Source organism: Pleurodeles waltl, chromosome 6 (assembly GCF_031143425.1).
Source record: "Pleurodeles waltl isolate 20211129_DDA chromosome 6, aPleWal1.hap1.20221129, whole genome shotgun sequence".
NCBI classification, from domain to species: Eukaryota; Metazoa; Chordata; class Amphibia; order Caudata; family Salamandridae; genus Pleurodeles; species Pleurodeles waltl.
The window spans coordinates 713266013-713292824 of NC_090445.1; the positions used below are offsets into that span (position 1 = coordinate 713266013).

Genomic DNA, 26812 nt, shown 5'->3' on the forward strand with positions numbered 1-26812 from the left:
ATGTGAGACATTGAATAGCACTATTATGTTGAATAGCACTGTGTGATATCGACTAGTAATTTTGATACTGAACTGTACAATATTTAACGGCAGTGTGCGGTACTGTGCAACTCAAGGTGCTACTCAACAATACAGTTTGATATTGCAACAGAAAATCACTATTACACTGGATAGCAATATCTTACATTGGATATCTTTGTGTAATATTGTCCACCACTGCTATATTTGATATCACTGACTGATATTGAACAGCTGTGTGTGATATTAAAAGGTCCTGGGTTATATAGTATCAGTGGTACAAGACAGAAGTGTATGATTTTAAATAGCGCTGTGGGATAATGAATGTGTGATGTGTTAGCATTGTCTAACATTGAGCATCATTGGGTGATACAGTATAGAACCGTCCAATATTAAACATTACTATATGATATAATCCAAAAACAATATCTGATATTGCACAGCTGACTGGACTCAGGGACAACAGGAAGTGATCTGTGTCTGGGACTAGAGTCAAGCAAAGGACGTCTCCAGAATAAGAATAGGAATCTGAGGAGACTTGGTGAGACTATGCTTGTATGTTGTGCACTATCATGAAAGAAATGTGGTGGGAGGATATCCCATTGTCCTGAAGAAGGTGGTGGAAAGATTTTGAGAGACCACCGAAATGCTTCAGCGCATGTTGAACTGCTGGACCAATTGGAACTGCCTAAAATAGATTTGGAAATTGGACATACAAATCAATTGGACAGTATATACCAAATTCAGGGCAGCATATGATGATAGACTAGGGAGTTTGTCTTGTGTTTTGTCTCCCATTTTATGTGGTGTCAACTGATTGGTTTTAGTATCATTTTTAGTATTTGTTTTTTATGAGGCATTTTATCTGTGTGTTTTATATAGGATTAATTATTAAATAATTCTTTAGATATTTCCTTTATCAAGACTGATCATTGGTGGGTGTGTTTGATTGTGTAGTGTGGTGGATAGGTTTTGTGTTCCCCCAGGGGTTATTTATTTTTCTATCACTGTGACACAGTGCCCTGTCTCTTTGTGGTAATAGGTTGAGTGGGGTCCTCTCTCCCTCTCTGTTTTAGGACTCTGGATCCATCAGACTGCATCCCTAAGCCCACCAGGCCTCTTTGGACACCAGCAGACCGGACTGAGACATCTGCCTGACATTGCCTCATAGCCGTTGATCAGTGGATGACTGGTAGCCACCTCAAACTAAATGCTTTCAAAACAGAAATACTCACATATGGTGACTGGAAAAATGATGACCCACTGTGTGCCTTGCCTGACAATCTTGGACCACCTCCTCAAGTATCCAAGGAAGTTAAAAACCTTGGAATTACCATGGGCTCCAAGTTAACAATGAATGCCCAAGTGGACAAATTAGCACAATAAAGCTTTATAAGACTCTGCGGATTTCCACACAAGGTGCAGGCTACTATCTCTCATGTACTATCCAAAGTGGATTATGCAAATGGCTTCTACCATGGATCACCTCTATTATGAAAACACTACAATGTATTCAGAACTCCACTACCAGGCTACTATTATGTAAGGCCATGAGCCCACATCTCCCCTGCCTTGAGAGCACTACACTGGTTACCCGTTGCCAGAAGATCCACCTTCAAGCTGCTTTGTATCACCCACAAATTATACATGGAACAGGACCGCTTTTTATCATAAACAAAATAACCAAATACATTCAACAAAGAAACCTCCACTCAAGATTGCCACCCCGCCTTAGAACACCACCATACAAAAAAAAGAAAATAGGTGGTACATCCTTCTCTGTTCAAACAGCCAAACTATGGAACTCATTACCCCCAAATACAAGATCCACGGATAACTATCTTGCTTTCAGAAGACTACTCAAGAGTTGGCTCTCTCCTTCATACCCACCATATTCAAACAGCAATGGACTGTAAATGCCTGTATCGATAATTATTTATAATCTGATTATGTGTATATTCTAGATATGCATAGTTCTTTAGGAAATATGTATCGCAGCTATGTCATAACAATAAATTATGTCTGTGTGTGCATGTGTGTATGTATATATGTGGGTGAGTATACCTATATATGTGTATGTTATTCTATGCTTAACATGGTCATAGGTCATTACATAGCTCCTAGATAAGTTGTTATATTAGAAACTTATGAATCCCTGCTCTCATTTTTATATCACACTGATCAAATGTTTTATTATCATAAGCATTTCGCTATTCAAAAATTGAAGAAAGATAAATATATGTTAGAAAAGTACACTTATTAACTAACTTCAAATATTACAAGTCTTGGAAGTCTGTGTTTATACAATACTACTTTTCTTCTCATATTATTATACCCATTATTATATTCCTCAAACATATATTCCCTTACTACGTATTTACATATCTATTTACTTATTACTCTAGTCCTACTGTACTAGAGAAAAATTAAATAAAAATGAACAAAATAAAATCTATAAATAAAATTCAAATTATAAATAATTAAATTAAAGTAAAAAATAATAATGAATACATAAATGAAATAAAAATAAAAATTACACACATATATATATATATATATAAATGTATTCTCTTGTAATATTTACTTTGTCTCCCCATCAACCTATGTCTCTAACAATCCCTCCATCCCCACTCTGACTCATCCCAAACCCATTCTACTACTTTCATCCCCAAAATAACCCTGCCTAAGCTCTTCCCCTCCTTTACCGCATCTAGCTCACGCCAAACCTCAGTTTACTACCATGATCTCCCAAACAACCCTACTAAATTCTCCCTCATTTATCTCACCATTGACTCATGCAAAACCCCTCCTGCTACTACGATCTCCCTAACCCTTTCCACAGACTCTTCTCTCATCCTATTACTACAAACTTCCAATTAACACTTCTGCATTCTTCCCTCCTCTATCCCTCAATTACTCTAATCATTCCAACTAACAAACTCACATATCCAAAGCGCTTTGATGCCTTGTCGGGGTAGTAAGTGCTATATAAATACTATTACAATACAATACAATATGGGAGAACCAGCAGACATGATCCCTAGTTCCACAAGTCTCATGGAAGTGACAGACCAGACTTCCTCCTCTTGCAGACTGCACATAATCAGGCCTGCTAGAATCATAACCAGGGTAGGGAACCCTACCCATTTTTTCACTTGTGGATTTGTTCTAGATTTCTCTAAATTAATCTCTTTCTCACCAGTAGCTGCTACAGTAATTATTGGGCTTGGTTTGCTGGCTTTCTTTTGGTTCTACGTGCAGTCCTCTGCCATTGAAAGTGTGCCCATATGTGGTCTGGGTTCCAAAGCAATGCAAAAATACCTGAGGGGACTGTTTGGCGACACTGTACCAGGTCAGGAGATAGGTTGCCGGGTGAAGAAAGGTTATCTGGTTGGAGGAAAAAAAAATCTGAAAGTAAGGTACTGGGTTAGAGAGTATGGTGGAGTGTGAATGGTAGGATACCAAAGTGGAAGATAAGGCACTCAGTCAGAGGATATTGTGACACGTGCATTGCTTCGGAGGGTATGGCGTTAGAAGAGATTATATGGAGTCAGAGAAGAATGCATGGGCTTTGGGGTGGTGGGTATAAGTTTAGAAGGGAGTATAAGGTAGAGGGTCTCGCATGGAGTCTGGAAGAAGGCAGAGGGTAGGAAATATCTGTACTATTTGGAACAGAAGGGAAAGCGGGGTAATTAATTTACAGCCTTTCTATTCTGTTCCATGGCAGTGAAGCTAATTTACCCACAGTAAAAAAAAAAAAAAGGTTTGGAGCATATTTAGCATTTGAAGCACTATGACCCTGATTTATTCAAACGTGGCGCAGCGAAGTGCTGCACCAAAAATTGCAGTGCCGCCCTGCGCCACTTTTGAAATGCAGGGATTCGCCCTATTTACACGAATACGGCGCACCCCTGCATTCCCCCCGCACCAGGCATTCTTGCCCCATTGTGCAAGGGTGTCTGTGTTGAGGGGATAGATTGTTTATGTGCAGGAAGATGTCCCTTCCTGCACATAAGCAATCTATAATGGTGATTTGGCACTTATATGTGTGCTGCAAAATGCAGCACACATATAAGTACCAAAGCGTCATTTTTTAATGGTTGTTTATGTGCAAGAAGGGATACCCATGTCATTTTGCTCTTTCTATGTGTGCTGCAGAAGCAAAAAACGAGGAGGAATAACAGCATTCCTCCTCGTTTTGCCATGCTAACACCACCCCTGGGTAGAGTTTGTTTTTGGCGCTGCCACAGGGTTACGATTACTCGTAAATCTGGGGCATCGCCAAAAGAAGTGGGTGTTGGGGTGGAACGCCCACTGCAACACACACTGCACGCTCCACTAATGCAGAAAACTGTGTCGGAGGGGGCCATATTTACAAGGAGGCGTAACTGCACAGAATGGCGTTACTCCTCCTTGTAAATATGGAGCAGTGGTTAGTGCCACTGGAGCATCACGAAAAGTGACGCGCCGGTGGCGCTAGGGGCTCTTAAATCGGCCCCTATAAGTTTTGCTTTCTCTGTCTCCTGAGGCAGGTCTTAGAGCACTCACCTTGCTGCCGCCAGTGCCTGCACTTTCAGAGTGTTCTCAACATGGTATTCCGGGCAGGGTCCCTCACAAAGCTTCCAGAAAGGCCGACATCTTGCTGTCTGCACGTCCTGCTCCGCGACTCTTCTGGGAGATTAGGTCACGTCCGAGGAACACCTGAGGAAAAAGGGAGTTACCGACAGGTGTAGCAGGTCCCAGGGAGTGTATACGATTAATAGCACACGTGAGGACATGGCAGAATTTATTGTCAGGTGTGCTGGAAACAACCACTCCCTTTGACACAGAAAACTAAACAAAAGGGCGTGAAAAGACACCTGAACAGCACAGAGCTGCTCTGCGGCTCGAGACTGCAAAGACTGGGCCGGGGTGTGCTGTGCTTGGGTCAAGTGTTACAGGAAGTACTGGTTTGTACGTAGACCCCTGTAAGAACCAAACATTTTGTGAGGTACTCTGACTAAGCCGCTATAGCACCTGTGCATTTTATGGGGCACTGGAGTGGCTTATCTGCAGGCGTGCATGCAACACATCGTGTCCCCCACCCTGGTCCCAGTAGTGACAGCGAACACTCCTGGTCCCAGTAGTGAAGCACGGACTCGATCATATATCTGCATTTTGCGGAATGCTATACGTGTACTCAAACAGTGCCCGAAAAGTGTGCAGTGTTGTGCCCGAATCGGATAGTGACGGCACGAGTAGCATGTGCCCTTCATCCTGTGAAGACTGATCCTCAGGTGAGGTATTTTAACATGACACCTGCAGTGCGCGTGCACCCGTCAAGCACGAGATAGTCTGTGCCTCAGCTCCCGTCGTGCCTGGGCGGCACATGAGGTACTGTAATGGGTCCGCCACAATGAGTGTGGTGGGAAGGGCTGCACCTCTAGTTTTATAGTGACTGACAAGCATGTCGTGCAGCATCTACCACCCTACAATGGCTTTGGTTGTTGCTATGTGTTTTACCTGGGTGTCTACAGTGGCCGCCAGTGCGTGAACCGGAAGTGCTGTACGTGGCCGTACACCGTGTGTTGTGAAGAGCGACTAGGGCAGACCTGAATTTTGATTGGTTAAATTGCATTTACTTCGGGGCTCGAGCAGTTGCTGGTTACTGGTAATATTCTTGGTGGGTGCTGGGTTAATCTACCACCCCTTCCTCACACGTTATTGGACTTTGATTGGCTAACCAAGGTCCTCTCTTTCTACATTTGCCTCCCCATAGCTGTTAGGATAAAAGGCATGGTTTATTCCAGGAGGGGGTAGTAGATTTAGAATTCAGATTATGACAGGATCTCCAGTCAGAGCTGGCCCTTCTTTTAAAAAAATGCCTTTATGTGCATCTAGGAAATGCACAGCAGTTAAAACACTGACCAGCAGCACAACAACCATGAGAGTTCGCAGTAGGGCACAAAGTGAAAGTGAAACTTAGCAGGAAGAATGTATGAGGAGAAAGAAGGAGGGATACAGACCCAGTGAGGGGGGAAATAGGGCGAGGGGGCATATGGGCAGGGACTGGAAGAAAGAAAGAGTATTGCACACTTAAATGTTCAGGAAACATCCTAGGCACATGCTCAACTCTAGTGGGCTGTGTGTGAGTGGGAGGGTTGAGGGGGAGAGTTGTGCAAATAAAGGGCCGTCCGTGTGCGCTGATGTTGCTACCATTCGCAGTCCAGCATCTTCACTTGCTACACATAGCATTGGCATAATGATGTAGGCCATGCGTGACATCATTGTGGCTGTCTCCATCCTAGTTTACATTTATGGGGTTTTCATGTCAGTGTGCAGTGGAATCCACCTGTCATGGCTAGTGGAGCATCTTCTTGGAGGTGGGCTTGTTTTGTTGTAGCGTATGAGAACTAGGTGCTGCCTCTGGTCACTCAGCAGCACTAATGACTACCAAGAAATGACAGGCCCAGAGTTGGGAATGAGTGTAGGCCAATAAATATATTGTCAAGTTTAGCACTCATTTCTCAGGGTGGGATGCAGTAAATTTAACTTGGCCTCACTCCAAGGCGAGAGGCTATGCCTTTTAATACAAACTGCAATGTAAATACACGCAGGGGTACAAGGAAGGGCAGCTCCACAGCTTATATACATGCATTAAAGAGTGCGCCGGCCGGCCATAAAACCAGCAGGTTGCTGGTTGGAATAGGAATGCGGTGGCAGGTGAAAGGCGCAGGGTAGGAGGCGACGTGTCTGTTTATAGCCTTCATCACATGAGCCCTGCTGGTGCCAGCTGCCCAGGCCGCGGTGCCTTATTTACCCTGGATATTTCCACTGTTTACGCACACGCTGCAGGCTCACCTCGGCGGAGAGATCCCGAGGTACAGGAAGTAGGCCTCGGGCTGAGGGGCCTCAGCAGGCGCAGCAGTAGAACCTCTCTGTGCGCAAACGATGCATCGGTAATGGGGCCCCAGTGTTCCCTGGTGTGCACAGGGCTGGGATCCCACTGAGCAGGTAAACTATATCCAGTGCACGGACACTGCGGTGGACCACGGTGCACTGGACTATATAATTCGCCTTGGAACGAGTTGTGTTTAGAAAGGAGCCTTATTAGTGTTCATGTATTGTGCCTCCACGAGTCAGTCTGCCTATGCACTTTTTTTTTAGTTTGGCACATGATGCGTGCGCAGTGCTTACACCATGTGTGCACACTGACTGGTGCGTGTGGCGGTGAACCTAATGGAGTGTAGTGACACATGGCTGGCTTACTTACTAGTTATAATTGTCGCCAGACCTTCCAGTCAATCCTGTATCAGTGAAAGACCCCTGGGAAAGGGACAGCCCGCCCACTAACGGTGCTTTGCACAGTGTCTTAATTAATGGATACGAGTCACCCTGCACAGGAAAGGGGATGACCCAATTAATGAGGAATGGTCAAAGTTTACAAGTTAGGTATGCATGCTGTCTCAACGCCAGGGAGGCACATAACAATGCATACATCACATAACTCTTTAAACAAGCTACCACCAGCTGCTAGCCGCCTTACAGCTGGGGAAAATTACCTTTATTTAAAAAATAAATGCTTAACATAGCTTTGGCTTACTTGACATAACTAGGCCACACTAGGTCACATTATTGAAAGTGCATGTTTACATTTTGTGCATAAGCATTGTTTTTCATTGCTTTTCAGAGAATCATCGAAACTCAGATGTAGCCACATTCTGTACGTGCAAACTCTCATTTTTCTCTAACGTCCTCGGCCAAAGGAAGGTGTTTTGAAACATTACAGTGTTTTGTGATGAATCTTTGTTACTGTGTCCATTGTTATGTCACGCAGAACAGTCTAGTGGATTAAGTTTAATTTCTTTTTTATTTCCTCTGTTTAAGATATTAGCAAATGGAAATTATGAGCAAATAGGTGTTATTTAGGGTGGTAGGATTAGAAGCTGATAGTTCCATTGGGTTGCGGTACAAATAACATTTTAGTGCTCACTTTTTTACATAGTGCCATGCTATGAAACTGTGTGCTTTCATTGTCTGAAACATTCTAATAGATGTGCTATTTAGGCAGGAGTTGCAAGGGAGAGACCTGCTTGTTATTTAAAGAGGGTTACATGTCGCGTAGTCCTTTTGTATTACGCTTTGTTAATAATTTGACTTTTGCGATATGTGCTTTCGTTACTTTATTTTTTGTATGTATTTATTCGTTGTATTAATACATTTATTAAAGAATTTAGCTTCAGATTCTGACTAACTTTTTACTTTATGTAATAATTAATTTGAAATTTGAATAAATCTACTAACAGAAAACTATAAGAAGCCTCGTTGTACACATTTTTACCGTTGTACACATTTTTACTTTATAGCCTTGGATGACCTTACTTAATGTTAATTAAGTTGGATCATTACACTGTGTTGTAGGGCACTACTGACTACTGTTTGAAATACTCTTAGGTCTTGGTTACATTGTGGCCATTTATCCTCTTTTGGGCATAATCTCCCATTTGAGCCCAAAACAGGATTGCAATCTGGTTGCAAATTGCAGTTGTTTTGTCCAGTGGAAGCAAACTGCAAAAAATGTAAATTTGTGCAACCAGAAATGAGTGGAATTTTGTGCAACTGTTGTGTGCTTCTCCATTTCTGGAAGCAAACACTATAATCAGGTGCAAATTGCACACTAGCTAATTTGTGCACCCTGTGCTATTGTAAATTAGCAGGTTCACAAATTGCACCTTTTTGTGGCCCGGTCATGACCAGGCCCTTACAGCGTACCTCCTTTCTACAGAGTTAAACGAGGCTGTTGAGCATCTCTTGATGCATATCTGTGAGCTTACAGGAGGAAAAGAGATAGCAGATCAGAAGAATGGACAAGAGGGGCACGTGTTTTCCAAGTAATTAAATCAACTGTTGTCCTAACAGCACTCTCGAGCACGTATCTCGAAAAATAGCTGTCAATGCCAAAGATTGATTCAAGGTCTCTTTCTTTCATCAAAATTGGCATGTTCCCGAGCACCACCATCTTGTCAGGGCAGGCTGCAACTTACACCTGCTATACAGACCACCACCCAATAATGGAGATCTTACTGGAGCCTTAGGCACAGTATTAGACCTGTCCATCGCCCACTCCAACCTATGCATCTGTGGCAAATTAAACATTTGGTTTGACAAACCTTAATTGCCTCAATCAAATGCCATCTAATCAGACTTGACAACTCACAACCTAAACACATGCCCATATAGCAGACCGTATGTTAGACCCCATATTATGCAACTAACTCATCATAACAATCTATGGAAATTCTCTAGTCTACTGAACCAGTCATTACCTCATCTTAATCTCCTTCTCGAATAAGATCCCTTTGAGACTCTCAACTACTTCATCCCATTCAGCAGAAACATACATACTTTGGAATAAGTAAACATTGATGACTTTAAAATTAATCTAACCACAAACACTAAACTGGAAACAATTAACTCCATAAAGACACGTTATGACAGGAAAACACAAAAACGGTCTCAAAGTTGTAGACCAATGGATAACATGGAGCTATCTTAAACTAAATACAAAAAAAGCCGACATATTCATTTGTGTAGATTAGCAAAGGTATGATCCAGTAACACTTTGGTTAGATGATCTACACACACCATGAAACAAATTGCAATTCTAATGGACTCTGTTCTCTCAATAAATGGCCAGGTGGAAGAACTGATCAGGTCAGTGGTCTACTCTATGAAGATATGCTATCACATTTTCCCCATCTTGGATTTCCACAAAATGTTCTAGTAACAACACCACTCATGCTCTGAAAAGTTGAATATGTATATGATCTGCATCACAGGATCCCTCTCCCAACCATATTCCAGAGAATTCCGAACTCAGCAGCAAGACTACTTTTACCTGCAAAGACATGCACATACATCTCCTCTGCCTTGAAGGGTTTTAACTAGTTACCTCACATGAAGACTTTCATTTAAACTATGATGAATCACTACAAGGCAATCCACCATAATGGTCCTGAATTCCTACAGATTAAAATCAACAAATACTCCCAACCTAGGAATTTATGTTCCAGCCTAGCACCGTAATTAACCATTACACCTTCCAAAAAGCAAACAGCAACACTTTTTTCTCCTTACAGGCTGCACAATTATGAAATTCCCTTCTAGCACAAAAAAAGAGCCACTAATAAACATCTTGAATTTAAAAGGATGGTTAAGAGTTGGCTATCCCAAGCCTTCCCATCATACTCCTATGCGCCACCTTCGACAAGATGAGACAAACAACAAAAAGTCTGTTCTGTTCACAAACAGAAGCTCTGGCCAACTTATCAAGATCTTATTCAAGAATTCCATCAGTCCTACCTGCTTACAGATCTTCCACTCACTCACTCCATGCATAATTAAATATAAAACAAGAATACTATTAAATGTGTCTTTGTTTGACTCCTAGATTAAACATTGTGATCTTTAGCTTCCCTTTCTGTATCTACTTTTGTGAGCTGGTCATGTATCAACCCATAGCGCATAACCCATTCCATCTCACAAACTGGTAATCACTTGCCTGCAATCTATTAAACTTCTAAAATGTCTTTTACCCTATCTATTCACCCCACCAGCCATTCACACAACATGCCTTGCCAAGCCCCACCAGCATTGATGTCTAACTTCTTTGTGGGAGCTTCCTTTACCTAATCACTGCACCAATCATTCACCCAAGCTAAAATACCTCCCACCACTACAAGCAACAACATCTAACTCCATCTCATCCCACCACAAACAAACTGGGGTAATGCATGTTAAGCTGAGAACACAAGACTAAACTCTCTAACCAAAAAACAACTAAACTAACAACTAATCCTGGTTTCCGAAGTAGCACGTTACTCGCCATAAAGCACTCAAACACCTCATCGTGGGTAGTAAGCACTATATAAATACAATGAACATACAATTATAGAAGTAGATGCTGTTATTTGTTGGTCTTCATACTTTCCTTTTACAGTGGATGAAATGCCAAACCTTAAAGCAGCAATATCACCAGAGCCTGTGAAAAATCTTGGATTTCTTAAACAAAAAAATTACATTACATTACTGGTTTTGTAAAGCACATGGCTACCCAAAACCAGGCTTCCCAGCGCTAGACAGAAATCAGTAAGCTACAAGCAGCTCTACTTGGGAAAGAGGTATGTTTTTAGTTTCTAATGAAAGAACAGCTAGTTATTTTCACTTCTCAAATTGACCGGGAATTAATTTCACAGCTTGGGGGCTAAATACACGAAGGACCGGCCGCTAATCCTGGATCTTTTTATCAGGGGTATGATGGGAAGGTCCCAGGAGGGACCTACTGGGTTGCTATGAGTCAATCAATTGATGGAGAATTTTAGGGCCCTGCTTGTGTTTGGCGTGATGAACCAGGCAAAGAGCCTTGAACTGAATTCTGCCACTTATAGGTAAACAATGTATCGTTTTGAGTGCTTCCCTTGCAGAATGAAGTTTTAGAATCCCCAGAAGAATCAGAGTTGCAGCATTATGGATTACATGTAGTTTCCTGATAACCATTTTCCGGCTGCCTAAATAGACTGAATTCCCGTAGCCCAGGCACGATAATATCAACCCATGGATCACAATTTTTCTGGCTTCCAATGGGAGTCATTTCAAGGTTTTCAGAGGGGCTCTCAAAAGTCCAAAACAGGTGCCCACAACCTGTTCACTTGAGAGTCAATTGAAAGCTTATGACCTAAAGTGAAACCCAGACTCTTTACTTCAGTTCTCGGTACCAGACGATCACCTAGTGCAGAGGGCCAGGTGATTTGTTGCCATAGCGATACATTATTACCAACCACCATTACCTCAGGTTTCTCTCTGCTTTGAGGCGGCTAACTTCTATCCATTTTGCTACCCCGTCAAACAGCTGTTAAGAATAGCAGAGGTGGTTGCAATATCGTGAGACAGTGTAACAATCACCTGTGTATCATCAGCGTAGGAGACCATAGAGAAACCAAACGCCCCAGTGATGTCAGACAAAGGCCGGACATAAATATTGAAGAGTGTAGGGCTTAATGACAAACCCTGCGATACTCCACACCTCAGTTGATGACTAGCAGAATAATAAGACCCCTCACTTACATGAAAACTTCTCTCACTGAGAAAAGAGGTTAGCCATTTTAGAGCCATTCCAAAAATCCCTAGGCATTCCAAGCGGTGCAATAATACCTTGTGAGAGACTGTGTCAAAGGCTGCGCTCATCCCCCTTGATCAAGAATCCATTTAAGATTCTCGGTCGCCCTCAAAAGGCAACACCAATAGGTCTCACCAATGAGAGCTACTGACTTTGGCAATTTTTGTAGCCATGCTCTGCAGCAGTGTGGATGCTTTGAAGTGTGCCTAAAATTAATTTTAAAAAGCACTAAGAAGGAGCTCAGGTTAATGTGCCTTATTTTAAAAGTGCATTAACACTGAATACATCATAGTCCTTTGTTTATTATTATTATTTTTAGCCATGCTGCACAGCAGCCACTTTGCTATACAGCAATGCCACAAATCATTGTCAAAGTCATTAATGGCCATGCTATACAGCAGGAACAAAGGGCAATAGCAGAGCCAACAGTTTAAGGGAAAACCTACTGGCCTTGCCAAGGCTTGTTAGGTCTTGCACCACACCCCTGTGATTCTAAACAAATCAGTTCATCTCCTCATCTGTGAAAAGGAACAAAAAATATGTAATTTGGCAAAAAATCCTATCACAGAAAGAAAGGAATTGCGCCCATGGTCATCTCTTAGTGAAGTTACATTGGGAAGCAGATGACATCTGTTGTCACAATAAACCCAGATATTATCTGTTGTCACAGTAAACATCATTTCTAAGACAAAAAGGGCTTCTTTGAAGTGTGTGTGGCATAGTAAAACATAGCTACAAATGGCAGAAGGTTCAACAAAGATGAATGGGAAAAATAAAAAAATAAAAGTAGAACCTCAATCACAGCACGGTCAGTGCAGAGGCAGCCGTCGCAAATTTCAAGGGGGGGGGACAATGGGGGTGGGGGAAGCAAATAAAAAAACACTTACCGTTCTTGTCGCCACCACCTCCTGCTGCCACGCTCCTCTTCTGGTGTCCCAGTATTCACTGGGACACCTGCACAGCCTTCCCGGCAATCGTGGTGCCGCTTTCGTGCTAAACCTAGCACAAAAGCAGCATCAGGATTGGTCTGAGTGGCTTGGACTGCTGCTCAGACATTGCCCTAGGGTCTGTGCAATTTCTCCAGCCCAACTGTTCAACACAGCTGGATAAACCTAAGTGAGCATCTGTGCTTGGCCGGCCTGATACAGTCAGCCAAACACACATGTGCAATTAGGTACACTCTCTCCTCCTCCCCTCTCCCCTATACCATGGTGGAGCCCCACCCCTCTCTTCACACACTGACTGAGCCAGCAGATGAAAAATAAAATGATAGTAAGCAATTGGTTTATTTTTCATCTGCTGGCTCTTAGCCAGGGGGGCGACGCATGTCAGTGTAGGGACAGCAAATAAGCTAAAGCAATTGGTACTTGATCATGTTCCAGCCAAAAGAAGGGGAACTGAAGCCAGCACGTGCTGGCCAATTAGAAGACTGCAAATAACAGTGACAATCAAGCCAACTAATGTTAAGCAATGGGCAGGCTGCAAACCCCTTCATTGTATACAATCTCACTTGCAAGTGCTGTAGCAGGTGAAACCTGAAAAGTTTCTATTCTAGAGCAGAAAAACTGACCAATCCTCCAAACATTATACAAAATTGGTAGCTTCAGGTTTGTGTATTACTTTCTCTCAGCTTTCTGCCAGAAATGTTGAGGTATCACATGATTTTGTACTCTTTGTACCTTGTGGGGCTCCTGCTCGTGGCAGTTTCAAGGCTTTCTCTGCTGAAGAGCTATGAGACCCTTAAATAAAAGTGTAGATCGAAAGGTAAACACCATCAGGGGGACCAACTACAAATTTATATGTTACTGCATTTATTGTATACTAAACACAGGGGGTACCTAGGTTCCAATAACAGCAAGTTTCAAGTTTAAGTTTATTGACTCGGTTAATTAAAACCATCGCAATTCCAAAATGCATAATAATAATATAAATACTTTGCCTACTCATTATGTTAATAGAAACCCATAATAAAAACATAAAAGCTTATTTGAAACTAAAACATATCATGGTAAAGAGTTGTGCATAGCTAAAATGTTCTCCACTTAATTCCAACCTTGGTCTAGAACTTAACTTTAGGACTTTCTTACTCCCTTACGAACACTATAATAGTAAATGAGTGAAGCTGAGTGAGAATCCTAAGTAGTACCTAGGGCTGTTTCCTGGCTGGAATTAAACTTTCGGAGATTTTCTAATCATAAAATGATGTCGCTCGTACACTCGGCTTCAATTTTATTCACTAATTCTTTCTGAGCCTGTACCATGAATTTGGTCCCTCGACAAGAAAACGGGATTGAAAGTCTGCTAAGCCAGCTTATAATGGCCGGTCTGCATGAGAGTGTGTTCAGTGTCTTAAAAATGTTTTTTAGATATACTGTCCTGAGGCCTAGCAAAGCCGGGCACGCACAAAAAATGTGTTCTAAAGACTCTTGTCTGTACCCACACAGTCGACAGGAATGTGTCAGATCCTGCTGTCTCCATGAAGGGACCATATCCTTCGTTTCCATCAACCCAAAGCGGAAAAGCATGAACCGATGTTTCAGCGACTGGTTGAAGGTTGCTGCTAGGTATTCCTGTGCCCGTAAAGTTTTGTATGATGTTATGATAGTCCAGGCGTGCTGTCTGCTTGCCAGTTTTTGTTGATCAGAATGTAAAAATTTCTTCTTAGTGACAGCGTTTGCCTTCCGAAAAAACTCCTTTTTGTCCGGGTTCTGGTCCCAGGCTTCTAGCAAACCTGGTGCTTTAATGCAGTTATTTAAGTGATGACCCCCAGATGCTTTTATCATTGTGTCGCTGTTGCTCCTCAATTTCCATCCAACATAGGTTGTTTAGATTACCAGTCTCAGCTGCACGCAACCTCCAGCATAGTTTAATGAAGGCACATCTACTCTGAAATTCATAGTTTTTCAGACCCAATTCTAAACGAACCTGAGCTGGAGATGCTGGTCGTGGTATCCGAAAAACTGTTTTGTAGGCCTTTGTCTGGACTTGATTGAAAAAAACTGACTCCTTCCCCAGCATAATTTCGGCTCCATAAGTGATGGTGGGCATTAGACGCGCTGCCATGACAGAAAGCAGGTGGGAGTATGAAGGGCAGCTCAGTTTTTGTTTTAGAACTTTAAAACCATAGGTCAATGAGAGGGCTTTTGCTTGAGCGACAGCTAGCTGCAGCTTGAAAGTCAGGAGGCGGTCCATAGTGAATCCCAAGTACTTATATGTGGATGCAACCTCCACCCGGGATACGTTTATGAACCAGATTTAAACTTCCTGTCAACTAGGCGGACAACCTTAGTTTTACTCAAATTAAATTCTAGGCCTTGCATTGTTATGTATGTATAAAATGCATCAATGCTATGCTGTAGCCCAACAGGTGTTTGGCTGAGTAGAACTATGTCGTCTGCGTACTGTAGCCACGCAATTCCTTTCTTGGCCAATACTGGCGGGTGGCTATTTACGGGAGCTAGAGCCTCGACTAGGTCTGCAAGATATAAGTTAAACAGCGTGGGAGCCAATACACACCCTTGTTTGAGTCCTTTTGCTGTTAATATTATGTAGGTGAGGTGGCTGCCCTCTCCAATTTTTACTTGCGCCCAAGTACCTGTGTACAAGTCCATCAATGCGCCAAGGAGGCTGCATGGTGAGCCCCACCCTTTCAGTTTCTCCCATAGGCGGGTTCTTGGTATGCAATCAAAAGCTGCACTTAGATCAATAAAGCATGCAAGTAGCCTTTTTTTCTTAAGCCTGGCTTTGTTTCCCAGCAGGGCCAGGGTTGCCAGGTTGGTGGAAGCACCCATACCAGCTCTGAAACCTGTTTGGCATTGTGGAATTAACTGTCTGTCATGAATCCATTCTGCTAGTTGTTGCAGTAGGCCGGATGCGTAGAGTTTTGCTTCCACGTCTATCAATGCTATTAGCCTGTAGTTTGAAGGATTTGCGGGGTTACCTGCTTTGTATATTGGGTGAATAATGCTGCCTTTGCATGCATCTGGGAGACCCGTAGTGCCTTGGAGCTCGTTAAAAAGCAGCGCCAAATAATACGCCCAAAATGAAGGGTCTCCTCTAAACAAGGCGTTTGGAATACCGTTCTGACCAGCTGCCCCTTCCATTTTTAGTTTCTTGATAAGGCTTTTCAGCATTTCTATGTCAATGGTCATTAGTGCGTGCTTTTCTTCATTTCCCTTTAGAGTTAAGTCTGTTTGCGTTGTCACTCTGAAGCCAAAATTAATCTTACTTGAGTCATTGGCTATCTGTGAGGCCTCCTCCTTCGCATGGTGCCCTGGGAGTGAGAACATTGTCTGTACGTGGGCTTCCCATGTGGCTGCATCGATACCTGCATTCGTGTGTTGATTTTGTCCCTTGGTTAGTCAGTTTATTAGTTCCCAGAACTTTTTGATATTGTTCTGTTTGTTGGACATGAGCAGCTTGGTCCACAGATCCTCGTGATAACTCTGTTTGTGTTGTCACTCTGAAGCCAAAATTAATCTTACTTGAGTCATTGGCTATCTGTGAGGCCTCCTCCTTCGCATGGTGCTCTGGGAGTGAGAACATTGTCTGTACGTGGGCTTCCCATGTGGCTGCATCGATACCTGCATTCGTGTGTCGATTTTGTCCCTTGGTTAGTCCATTTATTAGTTCCCAGAACTTTTTGATATTTTTCTGTTTGTTGGACATGAGCAGCTTGGTCCACAGATCCTCGTGATAACTCTGTTTTGCCATCCAGCAGTTTTTCTTATATTTGGCTCGTAATTCAGAAAGCCTTGTGTCATCAGATTTCCTCCCCCAGTGTACGTCCTTCAGGACTTTTTTTGATTCTCTAGAGACTTGATTTTTCAAATTGTGCAATGTCCTGTTGAACGATGGCTTTTCTTCTTTGCGACTCTTGACTTTGTTTTTTGACTCTATGACCGCAATTGGGAGACGTTTTTTGATGGAAAATGTATTTATTAAAGAATCACACAAGTGTATCCAAGCGATCACTCATTCTTCTTGGGGGTGGTCTTCTAGTGCCTGCACTCTTAGTGATTCTTTGAGCTCTTTAGTTGCGCCTGCACTGCGGTACACTACTTCCATTACTTTGACGAGGCCCGGCCCCTTCCATTTCAGTTTTTTTGTATCATAAGTCACTGGGGCTGAAAATGATGATATTAGCAGTGGGGAGCCGATTCCATTAATTCCGGATCTTAATAAGTTGTGGAAAGTGATCGCTCTCTGTGCGTTGTTGAATCCTATATGCTGAAACCAGTGGCAATGCGGTTTCGTTTATTAATGTAAAGTCGATGTTGGATTTTTTTGTGCAACTTGAAAAGGTTACTTGTGCGGATTAGGCGTCCTCAGGGAGAGGCGTCAGGCAGCGGAATTCCCAGGGTTTCAAATTTTATATATGTGTATGTTCAGTTAGGGTGTTTTGTGCTGCCTTTTCTCAAATCAAGGTTGAAATCGCCAGATAAAATGAGGATTGCGTCCTTATTTTGTTTCTGCAGCATTTTTTGAATATTGGTCAATGTTTCAATGTTTCCACTGTTTTGGATTTTGCTAGGGTGTACGTATACGTTGATCAATAGTAAAGTTCTGTTGTTGCCTGATGGCGCCTGATGTTCCAATTTTATTGGTAGCAGCCATTCAATTCCCAGGTCGATCTATTTGATCACCCAGTTGATTTTTGTGGAGCAATACGTTGTGAGGCCACCCCCCTTGGGGTGTCCATGTTTTTGAGGTTGTTTTGCAGAGACGTCTATCCCAGAATAACCTGAAATTTGTATCGGCTCCATGCCCCATGTTTCCTGCAACATGATGATTTCAAACTGCTGGAGGAAACTCAGAGCCGCCCTGTCAGTAACCAGATTTTTTAAACCGTGAGTGTTCCAGGAGCAAATATGGATATATTCTGGGTTTTCATCAGGACCATTTGTAATTGTTGTCATTTAAAGTTTGCCTTCCAGCCTGTTTGTCTGTTGAGGGAGTACCAATGAAGATCTGTTGGTGCATGCCAGGATGGGGCGTGCTTTGGTGCTTTACAATTGTAATGTTGTCCCAACTGCTTAGGGAGGTTTCTACTCCCACGGCCCATTTTAAGATTGAGCCGCCCTTCTTTTGTTGCGGTACCAAAAGGTTAGGGTATCTGGGCGGTTCTAGTTTTTGCAGGGCGATGCCCCATGCGCTAAACGTATCTTGATGTGCTAGAATTTGGTCAATAATGGCGGACGTGGCCCAGGATGTCAGCGTTGCCTCTTTATCTTTATTGCTTGGATGTGGAGTGAACTCCACAGTCATCAATTCTGTTGTTGAAATGTGAGCCGGGGGCAAAATCGCATTTATTAACTTCAGTATGGTGCCTCTATTTAGAATGTCAAAAGCCCCCTTCGAATTATAGCAAGGGATGAAAAGTAATTTATTTTCCTCTGGGGCCGTATTGCCCTGCGTTGTCTGGTGTCCTGGGATTCTTTTTTGTGCCACGCTGTTTGTGCAATCATCTGACCGAGGATGGTAACCATGATCTAATATCTGTTTGTTGTTGCCTGCGGGTTGATTTATTACGGTCATGTTGTGTGTGGAGCTTGTGCATTGAGGGTTATGTTCCCAGGGTTTGCCAGTTTCCTGCCGGTCAGTAGACCGCTGAGTTCCCTGTTCTGGGCACTGCCTGATGATAGTTCCAATTCTCTTAAGGCCGTCTCTCCGTGCAAAGGGCTGCTACCCTGCTTGTTGCTGGAACAGGGTTTTTTTGGAGACTGTTGCTGTGATGTTGATTGATTAACAAAAGTGCTTGGTTTGCCTGTAGAATTGTCCTCGCTGGCTGGCCGTTCTGCCCTGATCTGTCTAGATTGGCAGATCTTGTTTCTGTTTTCAGTGCTTTCTGATTCCTTGGACTGCGTGCCATTTGATTTAGCAAACGATTTCCATATACAGCTTTGCTGGACCCCCTTTGTTTTTTTTCGTGCCTTCCTTTTTCGTTTCTTTTCCCGTTTCGTAAGGGATGATTCCCCCACTGTTGAATTGTTGGGAATTAAATCCTTCGATCCACCCTTGAGGGGTCCCATTTCTTGTGTGCTAAGGCATGATCTGCCCTCTGTGTGGCTCTGAGACATTCCCTGTTCGGATAAATGAATATCCTTGATATTATTGCTTTCCTCATGGGATATCTTTGCGTTTTGTGGGTTATCCTTCTTCTTTTGGTTTTTGGGGGTCTTCTCGCCACAACTACTAAGATGCTCTTCAGTTCTAAGGGTCTGGATTTTTACCTCTTTCAAGATGTCATTTAGGATATCCAGGGATCGTTGTGAGTTATCGCCTGTGATGGAGCACTGACATGTCACCTGCTGAGTGTATGAGTGGGTTTGAGCCCTCTTTATCAGATCATTCAAGGATTGTAGCTTGTTGTCGATGCTCACAATGTGGATGGCCAGGATGTTGAGTAAATCTACCTGAGTGTCTTGCTTATCTGCTTGTAATTGGATGGCTGCTGATATCGCGTCTATTGTTGCTAGCAAGGCCTTCCACGAGTCTCCAGATGTTGATGGTTCTATGTTTGCTTTAGCCCCCGTTGTGTGGTCTAGTGAGTCTTCAAGTTCCTCTAGTTGCTCTGGTTGCTCCATTGCCATGACAGCTGAGGATGCGTGCGTGTCGAATGTTGTTGTTGTAGTTGTTATATTACAAGATGAGAGATCTTTTCGTGGTGAGCTTGTACTACAGGTAGATCTCATTTTTGTTTTGTTGTTTGCAAACTGAGTGCCCTGAGGTGTATCTGAGCAAGTATCTGAAAGGTCTATCAGCTGAAATTCCTCAATTATGATACAGTCTGTGTCGTTCTCTACTTGCGAGGGTTGTTTGGAAAAAGGAGTGCAGCGCAGACTTCCACCCCAGTTGTTCCAGTTACTGAGGTTTAAAGTGGAAAAAGTATCATCTAAGTAACATCTGTGAATTTCTGCGCTGATCGTTAAGCCGGTTTTATATGGCTGGGGAATTGGTATGTTGATTTTCCCCAGGTCCGCACAGGTCCTTTTGATGTCCTGCGCGGTCTTCACGTCAGCTGCACATGTTGTCTCGGAGTCGTCGGCAGGAGCTATACCCATTAAGGCGCTGGTGGGATTCGATTCCTTCTTAGTGAGCAAGAAGTCTGTGATTTTGTATCCTGCTTTTTTTCCCTTGCTTGGAGGTTTGCAGGGCGATTTCTTAGTTTATGCCAGGTTTGGGGGTACTTTCCTTTCGTTAGATTCATTTTTTTGCTCATGCTGACCTTCCCCTGGTGAGCCTAGCCTTTGCCTCTTTGCTGCTTTTTTCCTTCCACGTGTTAATGTCATCCTTGCTGCCACCCCTGAGTTGAAAGGCAATATCTGAGTGCTTTCGACTGGTGATTGTATACTAAACACAGAGGGTAGCTAGGTTCCAATAACAGCATAAAGGAAGATTTCATAATTTTTTACTTTTGTTGGCATTGCCAATAGGATAGTACTGACCTCCTTTTTTCGTGGCTTTCCTATTGACTAGTATTCTTTTTTTATTATTTGTTTCCCCTTTTAACTAATATGGTCTGGATTTTTATGTTTATTATTTATTCACTATACTGTGTTTGTAAGTTGTTGCCTGCTAATTTCTGAGGAGGACCTTACCAACCTATGGAAACAGAACACAGGACACCTCACAGAAACCTATTCATATTTGTAGGCCAGTTTGTTTGGACCTTGGGTGAGCTCAGTGACAGCTCACATCGAGGCTGTTAGTGGATTACCTAGTTCTCTGGCCTGATTCTTTACATTTGCACTTCTGGCATAATAGATCCCCTAGCGTATTGGGTAAATGCTTACCACTATCATTGCCATCAACTTCACAATAATAACCATACCATTCATAGTTATTTTAGACCTGGTATAATCATGGCTATCACTCTCAAAACGGTTGCCCTGGAATATTGTGGGCATACTTGAGACACTGTTCGTACATGGTGCTATGGTGGACATACACAATCATACTTCCCTGTGGCAGGCCCTATCATAAAGTGTGTCCTGATATGTGTGAGCATTCTTAGCATAATGCTGCCCACTTGGGTCAAGTGGTGTGTATTCCCTATTTAATGGTGCCCTTGTCATAAGGCTGCCATACTTAGAGACCTCTGCTTAATGGCAGACATCAAGAACATAATGATGGCTACCCTCGGCAAAATATGTGCCCTGGCATAATGGTGGCATATTGAAAACATTCTTAATTTCTGATGAGCATCCCTGGCATAAGGTAGTCATCCCTAACAGCTGGTGGGTGGATATCCCAGGATCATATTAGGCATACTTGGCCTGTGTTCGAAATATATGGGGCATGCAGGATCTGTAGATGTGAGGCAGTAGTACTTGTGACAACGTTTTAAAAATAAATCGAAGTTTGGGAGGCGAATTTGTATATACATAAAAATGAAAGCTGATATCTAGGGACAACAGGGGCTATTAGGAGACTATGGCATGCTTTTGTTTGTATGAATTGGGTTAATGACACAAAATGAAAAAGATGATGCTTGGGAAAAAATGTGTACTTTTGAGAAAATGTTGATTTGTTGTGTGATGAAGAAATTACATTTTATAGTATATTTAAACTAATATTGAGTGAAAAATCCCGATGTTCGGGGGACCCTTATTGCTGATATTTTGCATGTGGAAGCAGAGGGCACTTGTTACTGTAGCTATTATATTATGACTCAGGTGAAAGCTTTGTATTAAAACCACCTATTAGTGCATTACTTATGATCTTTTTTGTTGCTTAAGCTTGAGCCTGTATGGTTGGTGTATGCTAAAAGATATGCGCACTGCTTATCTTACACATTTTCTGTAACGAAGCAGATGACTCTAGTACCAATACCAAGCCTTTGAGATGAGTCTAACCTCTGTGATAGCTCTGTAATGTTTGGCTTTAAGTTGTGGGACCTGTGGAACCTTTCATATTCCCGCTCTGAACCTTTCAACTACATGTAAGTGTTTGACTGAGCTGGTGCTTTGAAGGGGCAGAGTGGAAAGATTAGTGAAAGTGGAAGGTAGAAGTGAAGAAAACTGCCACACGTATTGTAAAAAACACAGGTTAATTAGAACCTAAAGTTTTGTCGACTAGTTGTAGGGAAATTGGACAGAAATACAAAATGTTACACATTTTCAACTCTTGAGGAGGCAGATAACCACCCTCCCACAATAAGCCGGTGGACAGTCTAACTTACCTGGTACACCATGAAAATAGAGCTCATTACACACTATATTGTCTGTAGTCTGTAAATTATCTTAAATGTTATACCGGTTTTCAGGTTGTTCCTAAAAGTTAATGGCAATGAGTTCTGAATCCAATTACTGTTTACAGCAAATCAATGTCATAGTTTCATTGAACTGTGGTTCTTGAGCTGTGTTGAAGACTGCGATTTGGCAGTCTTCTGACGGTAATTCCTGGAGATCGACTGGGGCTCTTTGAAGGCATTTCACCAAAAATGCTATTTAGAATATGGTACGGTTGTTAGGTGGTAGCCAGTGTAATGATCTTAGCACTGTGTAATGAGATCAAACTTTTGGAAGTTGACCACAAACCTTGCTGCCATATGTTTCACATATTGCAGTGGGTATATTTCAACATTTTGAAGTCTAGACATTACAACATTAACTCAGTTCAGTGTTGAGTTGATTAGTGACCATCTCATACTTAAGTGGGGCATATTGAGTCATTGTTTAGCAGTGTATGTTTCACCTACTGCAGGCAGTATTTTGCCCCATTGCTTTTACAGAATGCTCCTGTTGGAGAACACCTCCTGTCTATGCCTTGGTGGAAGTGTCCCTTAAATGTTCAATGTGGGTATTCTGATGGCTACTCATGTACTACCACTTTCAAAGTTCTCCAGACTCCACTGCAGAGCTTTCGCCCATCTGGCACACCAAGGGTCTTAAGCCTACAACCTTGCTGAGCACTCTGGATGCCACCACTTTAATACAATTCTACAAATGTGCAGCCACAGTCCTTGGGTTTGAGTGCAGTCCGGTATCAGGCTTCTGTTTATTGGTCCCTGCGGTGACACTGTACGTAGCTAATATTTGCTTCATCGTGCTCTTCTACCCCAAGACACAGAGATAGAAGTGTATGTTTCTATTTCATGATTTTTGGGAACTGCATCTTGAAAAATGTTTTAAGTCTACACCTGCAGGGGTCTGGCCTTGAATGGGTGCAGATTTACGACTGTTTGGAATTTACTAAATTGTTCAAGGTTACATCTGGGAACCTACACCAATCACAACTTTCTAGGTGTAAATTTAAAAAAAGTTGTGAAACCTTTTTTTAGATGTGAAAATATGGACTTGCTGTCTTAATTTTTAATTAATGGGAAAACTTTATTATTTGTGGAAAAATCCCTTCCCCAATACACTCACTGATTTGGAAGAAGGGGGGCCTATTCTCTTCCTGCCATAAAAAAGGTTTTTACCCTTGCTATTGCCAGAAGTATCTATTTATAAACATATGGACCTAGTAGATTGCTGAACTTTTTCAGGGGCACTTACCAGCAAGGAATCCTCCGTGGGTGTAAAGCTTCTTCGCCTGCATATCACTGGCACCTGTAACAAAGGAAAACAAAAAGACTATTGATATCAAAACCCAAAACAACAGACATAGTAAAGGGACATCAGAACACATGCATAAATAAACCTGACAGACCAATCGACGCATGCATTTTAAATGCTAGAATGTGAGCAAAGAAAAGAGAGACACAGAGGAACTTGAGGCAACACCGGACGAAGCAGCACATCCTGATAGAGGAAGAAAACACAGAATGAGCAACATTGTAGCCTTCTGGAAAAATGACTCCCCTTATTATGCAGTGTACCACTACAGGGAAGGGAGCCCCCACAAGTCATTTTCTCTCTGATTCTGAAAATCACTCCACCTCCTCTTTTGAAGTGTTAGTCCACCCCTCAAGCTTTGGGTTTAGTTGCACATCTACATGACCATAAGTATTGTGAAGTCATATTAGAATGGAAAGTGCTATGGGAGGAGTGTCAGAGGAATTGTCACAAAAATGAAATGCTAACTTCAATAAACTGGCCTCATGTGACACTTGGAGGCAACCATGTAGGCTGGGTCATGGAAGGAATAGGAGTCACAACGGAATGATACTCCACTCACCCTTCTCTGGTAAAAGCCCTGAAGGTGCAGCACACAATTCCCTTACAAGCCTGCCATGCATGATTTGCTGCTACGAGAAGTAGGGCTCACTATGTCACATATAAATAGATTTTAACTTTGAAATCTACACCCACTCAGTAGTAACTCTGAACCTGATTTATACGTTGGCAGAAAGAGTAGTCCATCTCAGCAGAGTACCCTTTCCAGCATCCTGAAGGTCCACTAGCCTCATTTAGAGACAGGCAGTCCTTCAGTGTAGACACAGCGGAGACGCGTTTCCACAGCCTTCGCACCTCCGATGGCTGACACAGTAAGGGCTTTCAGAGGTTTGGCGGGATATCTAGTCGCCATATTTAGACTGGGCGGATACATGGCCAGTTTTCACTGCTCATCACTGACATGAAAAATGTGGGGGTAAGGGGCAGTGAACACTTTTAAATGACCCCCACACCATGGGAGAGTGCTCTCATGGCGAGGGGGGGGGGGGGTCATTGTGTTTTGGGGGATTTTCTTTTTGAAAATAGAAAAAATGTTGACAGGGCAGTTCCTCAAACTTCTGATGCATTTCCAGGAACCGCCGTGACAGCACTTCCTGAAAATAAAAGAGATGTTCACAGCATGAGTGGACATCTCTGAATACGTGGGCAGAGTACCCTCTCCATGGCACGAATAAAAGTACTCTGCCATGGCAACGATTGTTACTCTGAATGCCTAGATTTAAATAAACCCCTCCGTCTGCATCAAGACACATTTTCTGTACATTTCCTGTACGTCATACGTCAGTGTACACCTGAGTTCCACTTGAATAGACAAAGTGAACAGTAGCAGAATAAGCATGAGAAAGACCAGCTGATTTTTTTTTTTTTTACAGGCTTTCTAAATGAAGAGGCGTTTTGAAGAAAATAAGCATTAGCAAAGCTAGTAGCTCTCTTTTTATTTTGCTTTGCCAGTGCTTTCTGCTGATGTCGAACAGCACTGGCAAAAAGAAAATACAACACAAAATCCACAATACAATAATACATACACAAGCATGTGTCTCTATGCATTTTCATATGTTATGGCACAGTGGCGATTTTTTTTTTTTTTAATTTACTCTTCCGAGGTGGTGGATGGAGAGGATTGGGTTAAGCAACGGAAAAAATGATCGGTGGGAAAGCATTATAGAGATGGTATGGGTGGCCAGCGGGAGAAGCACACAGGTTAGGGGGTGATAAAACAAGCACCTCTATGAAGTGTTGAAAGCAAAAGAAATAGTAATTCCCTGAATGTGGAAGGATACAGGTCATCCAATCAAAAGGATGGTAAAGAAGCTATGCCCCCCGCACAGGAGCAAACACAAGAAAGAGAAGGAAAGCCATCCAATAAGAATCCAGCAAATAAGACTGAAAAGAAAACCAACCAATGATATGTTAAGTGCTGACCAAAAGACCCCTGTACGTATTGGTATTGCACACAATAAGATAACACGTAGGGTTTTTATTTCCTTTGTCTTCAGTATGAGAGTGTCTCCTCCAAGTTATTACATGGGTTTGTTGTATGTGTTGTGTTATGAGTAGCAAAATGTAAGACGAAAGCTCAGACAGCTGCCTCTATAGCTTATCGATCAAAACAACGCTGCCAGCAGCAGAACAGATCCAAGCAAACACCTTCATTAAAAAATGAAATGAAAACATAACTGTCAGGTTAGTTTTGACTCTCCCTCAAGCCTCATTCTTGCACCAACCAACACGGCCTGTCTCATCAGTTCAGCCTCACTGGTTCTTGGCCATCCTTGCTTTCTCCCTTTGTCTCTGTTTTCCCTTCTTCCTTTCTCCCTTTACTGCCTTTCTCTCTCTTGATCTGAGTCAAAGTCTGATGATGAAAAATAAGTCCCACTTCCCAAAAGTGAGTGTTGGTGTCCAAAACCTGCAACAATCTGCATCCCTTGTGCGGTTCAAGAGGCCTCCTGTCACTGTGCACACAAAACAAAATCAATAAGTATCACAGAATGGGCTTTTGATCACGTCTGATGGGTTTTGCAGCCTAATCTGATGGGATTCGCTGCACAACCCTTTGAAAGCAAATTATCTCCGGCTGGGAAAAGAGAAGGTTGTTGTCCCTGACCACTGTAAGCAGTCATATATGTACATGGGTGTAAATATATGCAACGTATTTTATAATAATCCAGGATGTCTGGGGTAGTTTCAACAGAGGTTCCAGTGAATGTCAAACCACATTAAGAGCGGGAGCTAGGGTAGGGTTACTTCATTTCTAAATGAAAGACCCTGTCTGTATTTCAGTATTAGGGTATTGTTTGTGGTAAATTAATGGAATTGGAATTTAGGAGAGCATTCATGGTTACTGTATGTGCACAATTAGGCCTGGAACTTCATTACAGTTTACAGTGTTTTTTTTCCTCAGACAAGGAAACAGGCCTGACGTGTTTTGCACGTGTCTATCTGCCTACTGTACCAGAAAGAGGGATATATCCTCAAATCTTTCCATCTGTTTTGATGTTGAAGGGCATGATCTTCCTAC

At 42.5% G+C, this 26812-nt stretch overlaps 1 protein-coding gene across 7 annotated transcripts in view; it reads right to left on the bottom strand.

Annotated features, from left to right (window-relative positions):
• TACC2 (transforming acidic coiled-coil containing protein 2) overlaps positions 1-23696 on the bottom strand; it is a 343330-nt gene extending 319634 nt beyond the window's left edge. For 3 of the 7 annotated variants that reach the window (XM_069239188.1, XM_069239189.1, XM_069239185.1), the window contains exon 1: positions 4567-4702. The gene's annotated coding sequence lies outside the window, so the exon portion shown is untranslated. Of the gene's footprint in view, positions 1-4566; positions 4703-23673 lie in introns of those variants that run through there. The other 4 variants (XM_069239191.1, XM_069239190.1, XM_069239186.1 and 1 more) reach the window with 3 other exon arrangements.
• Between the last annotated feature and the right edge of the window lie 3116 nt (positions 23697-26812).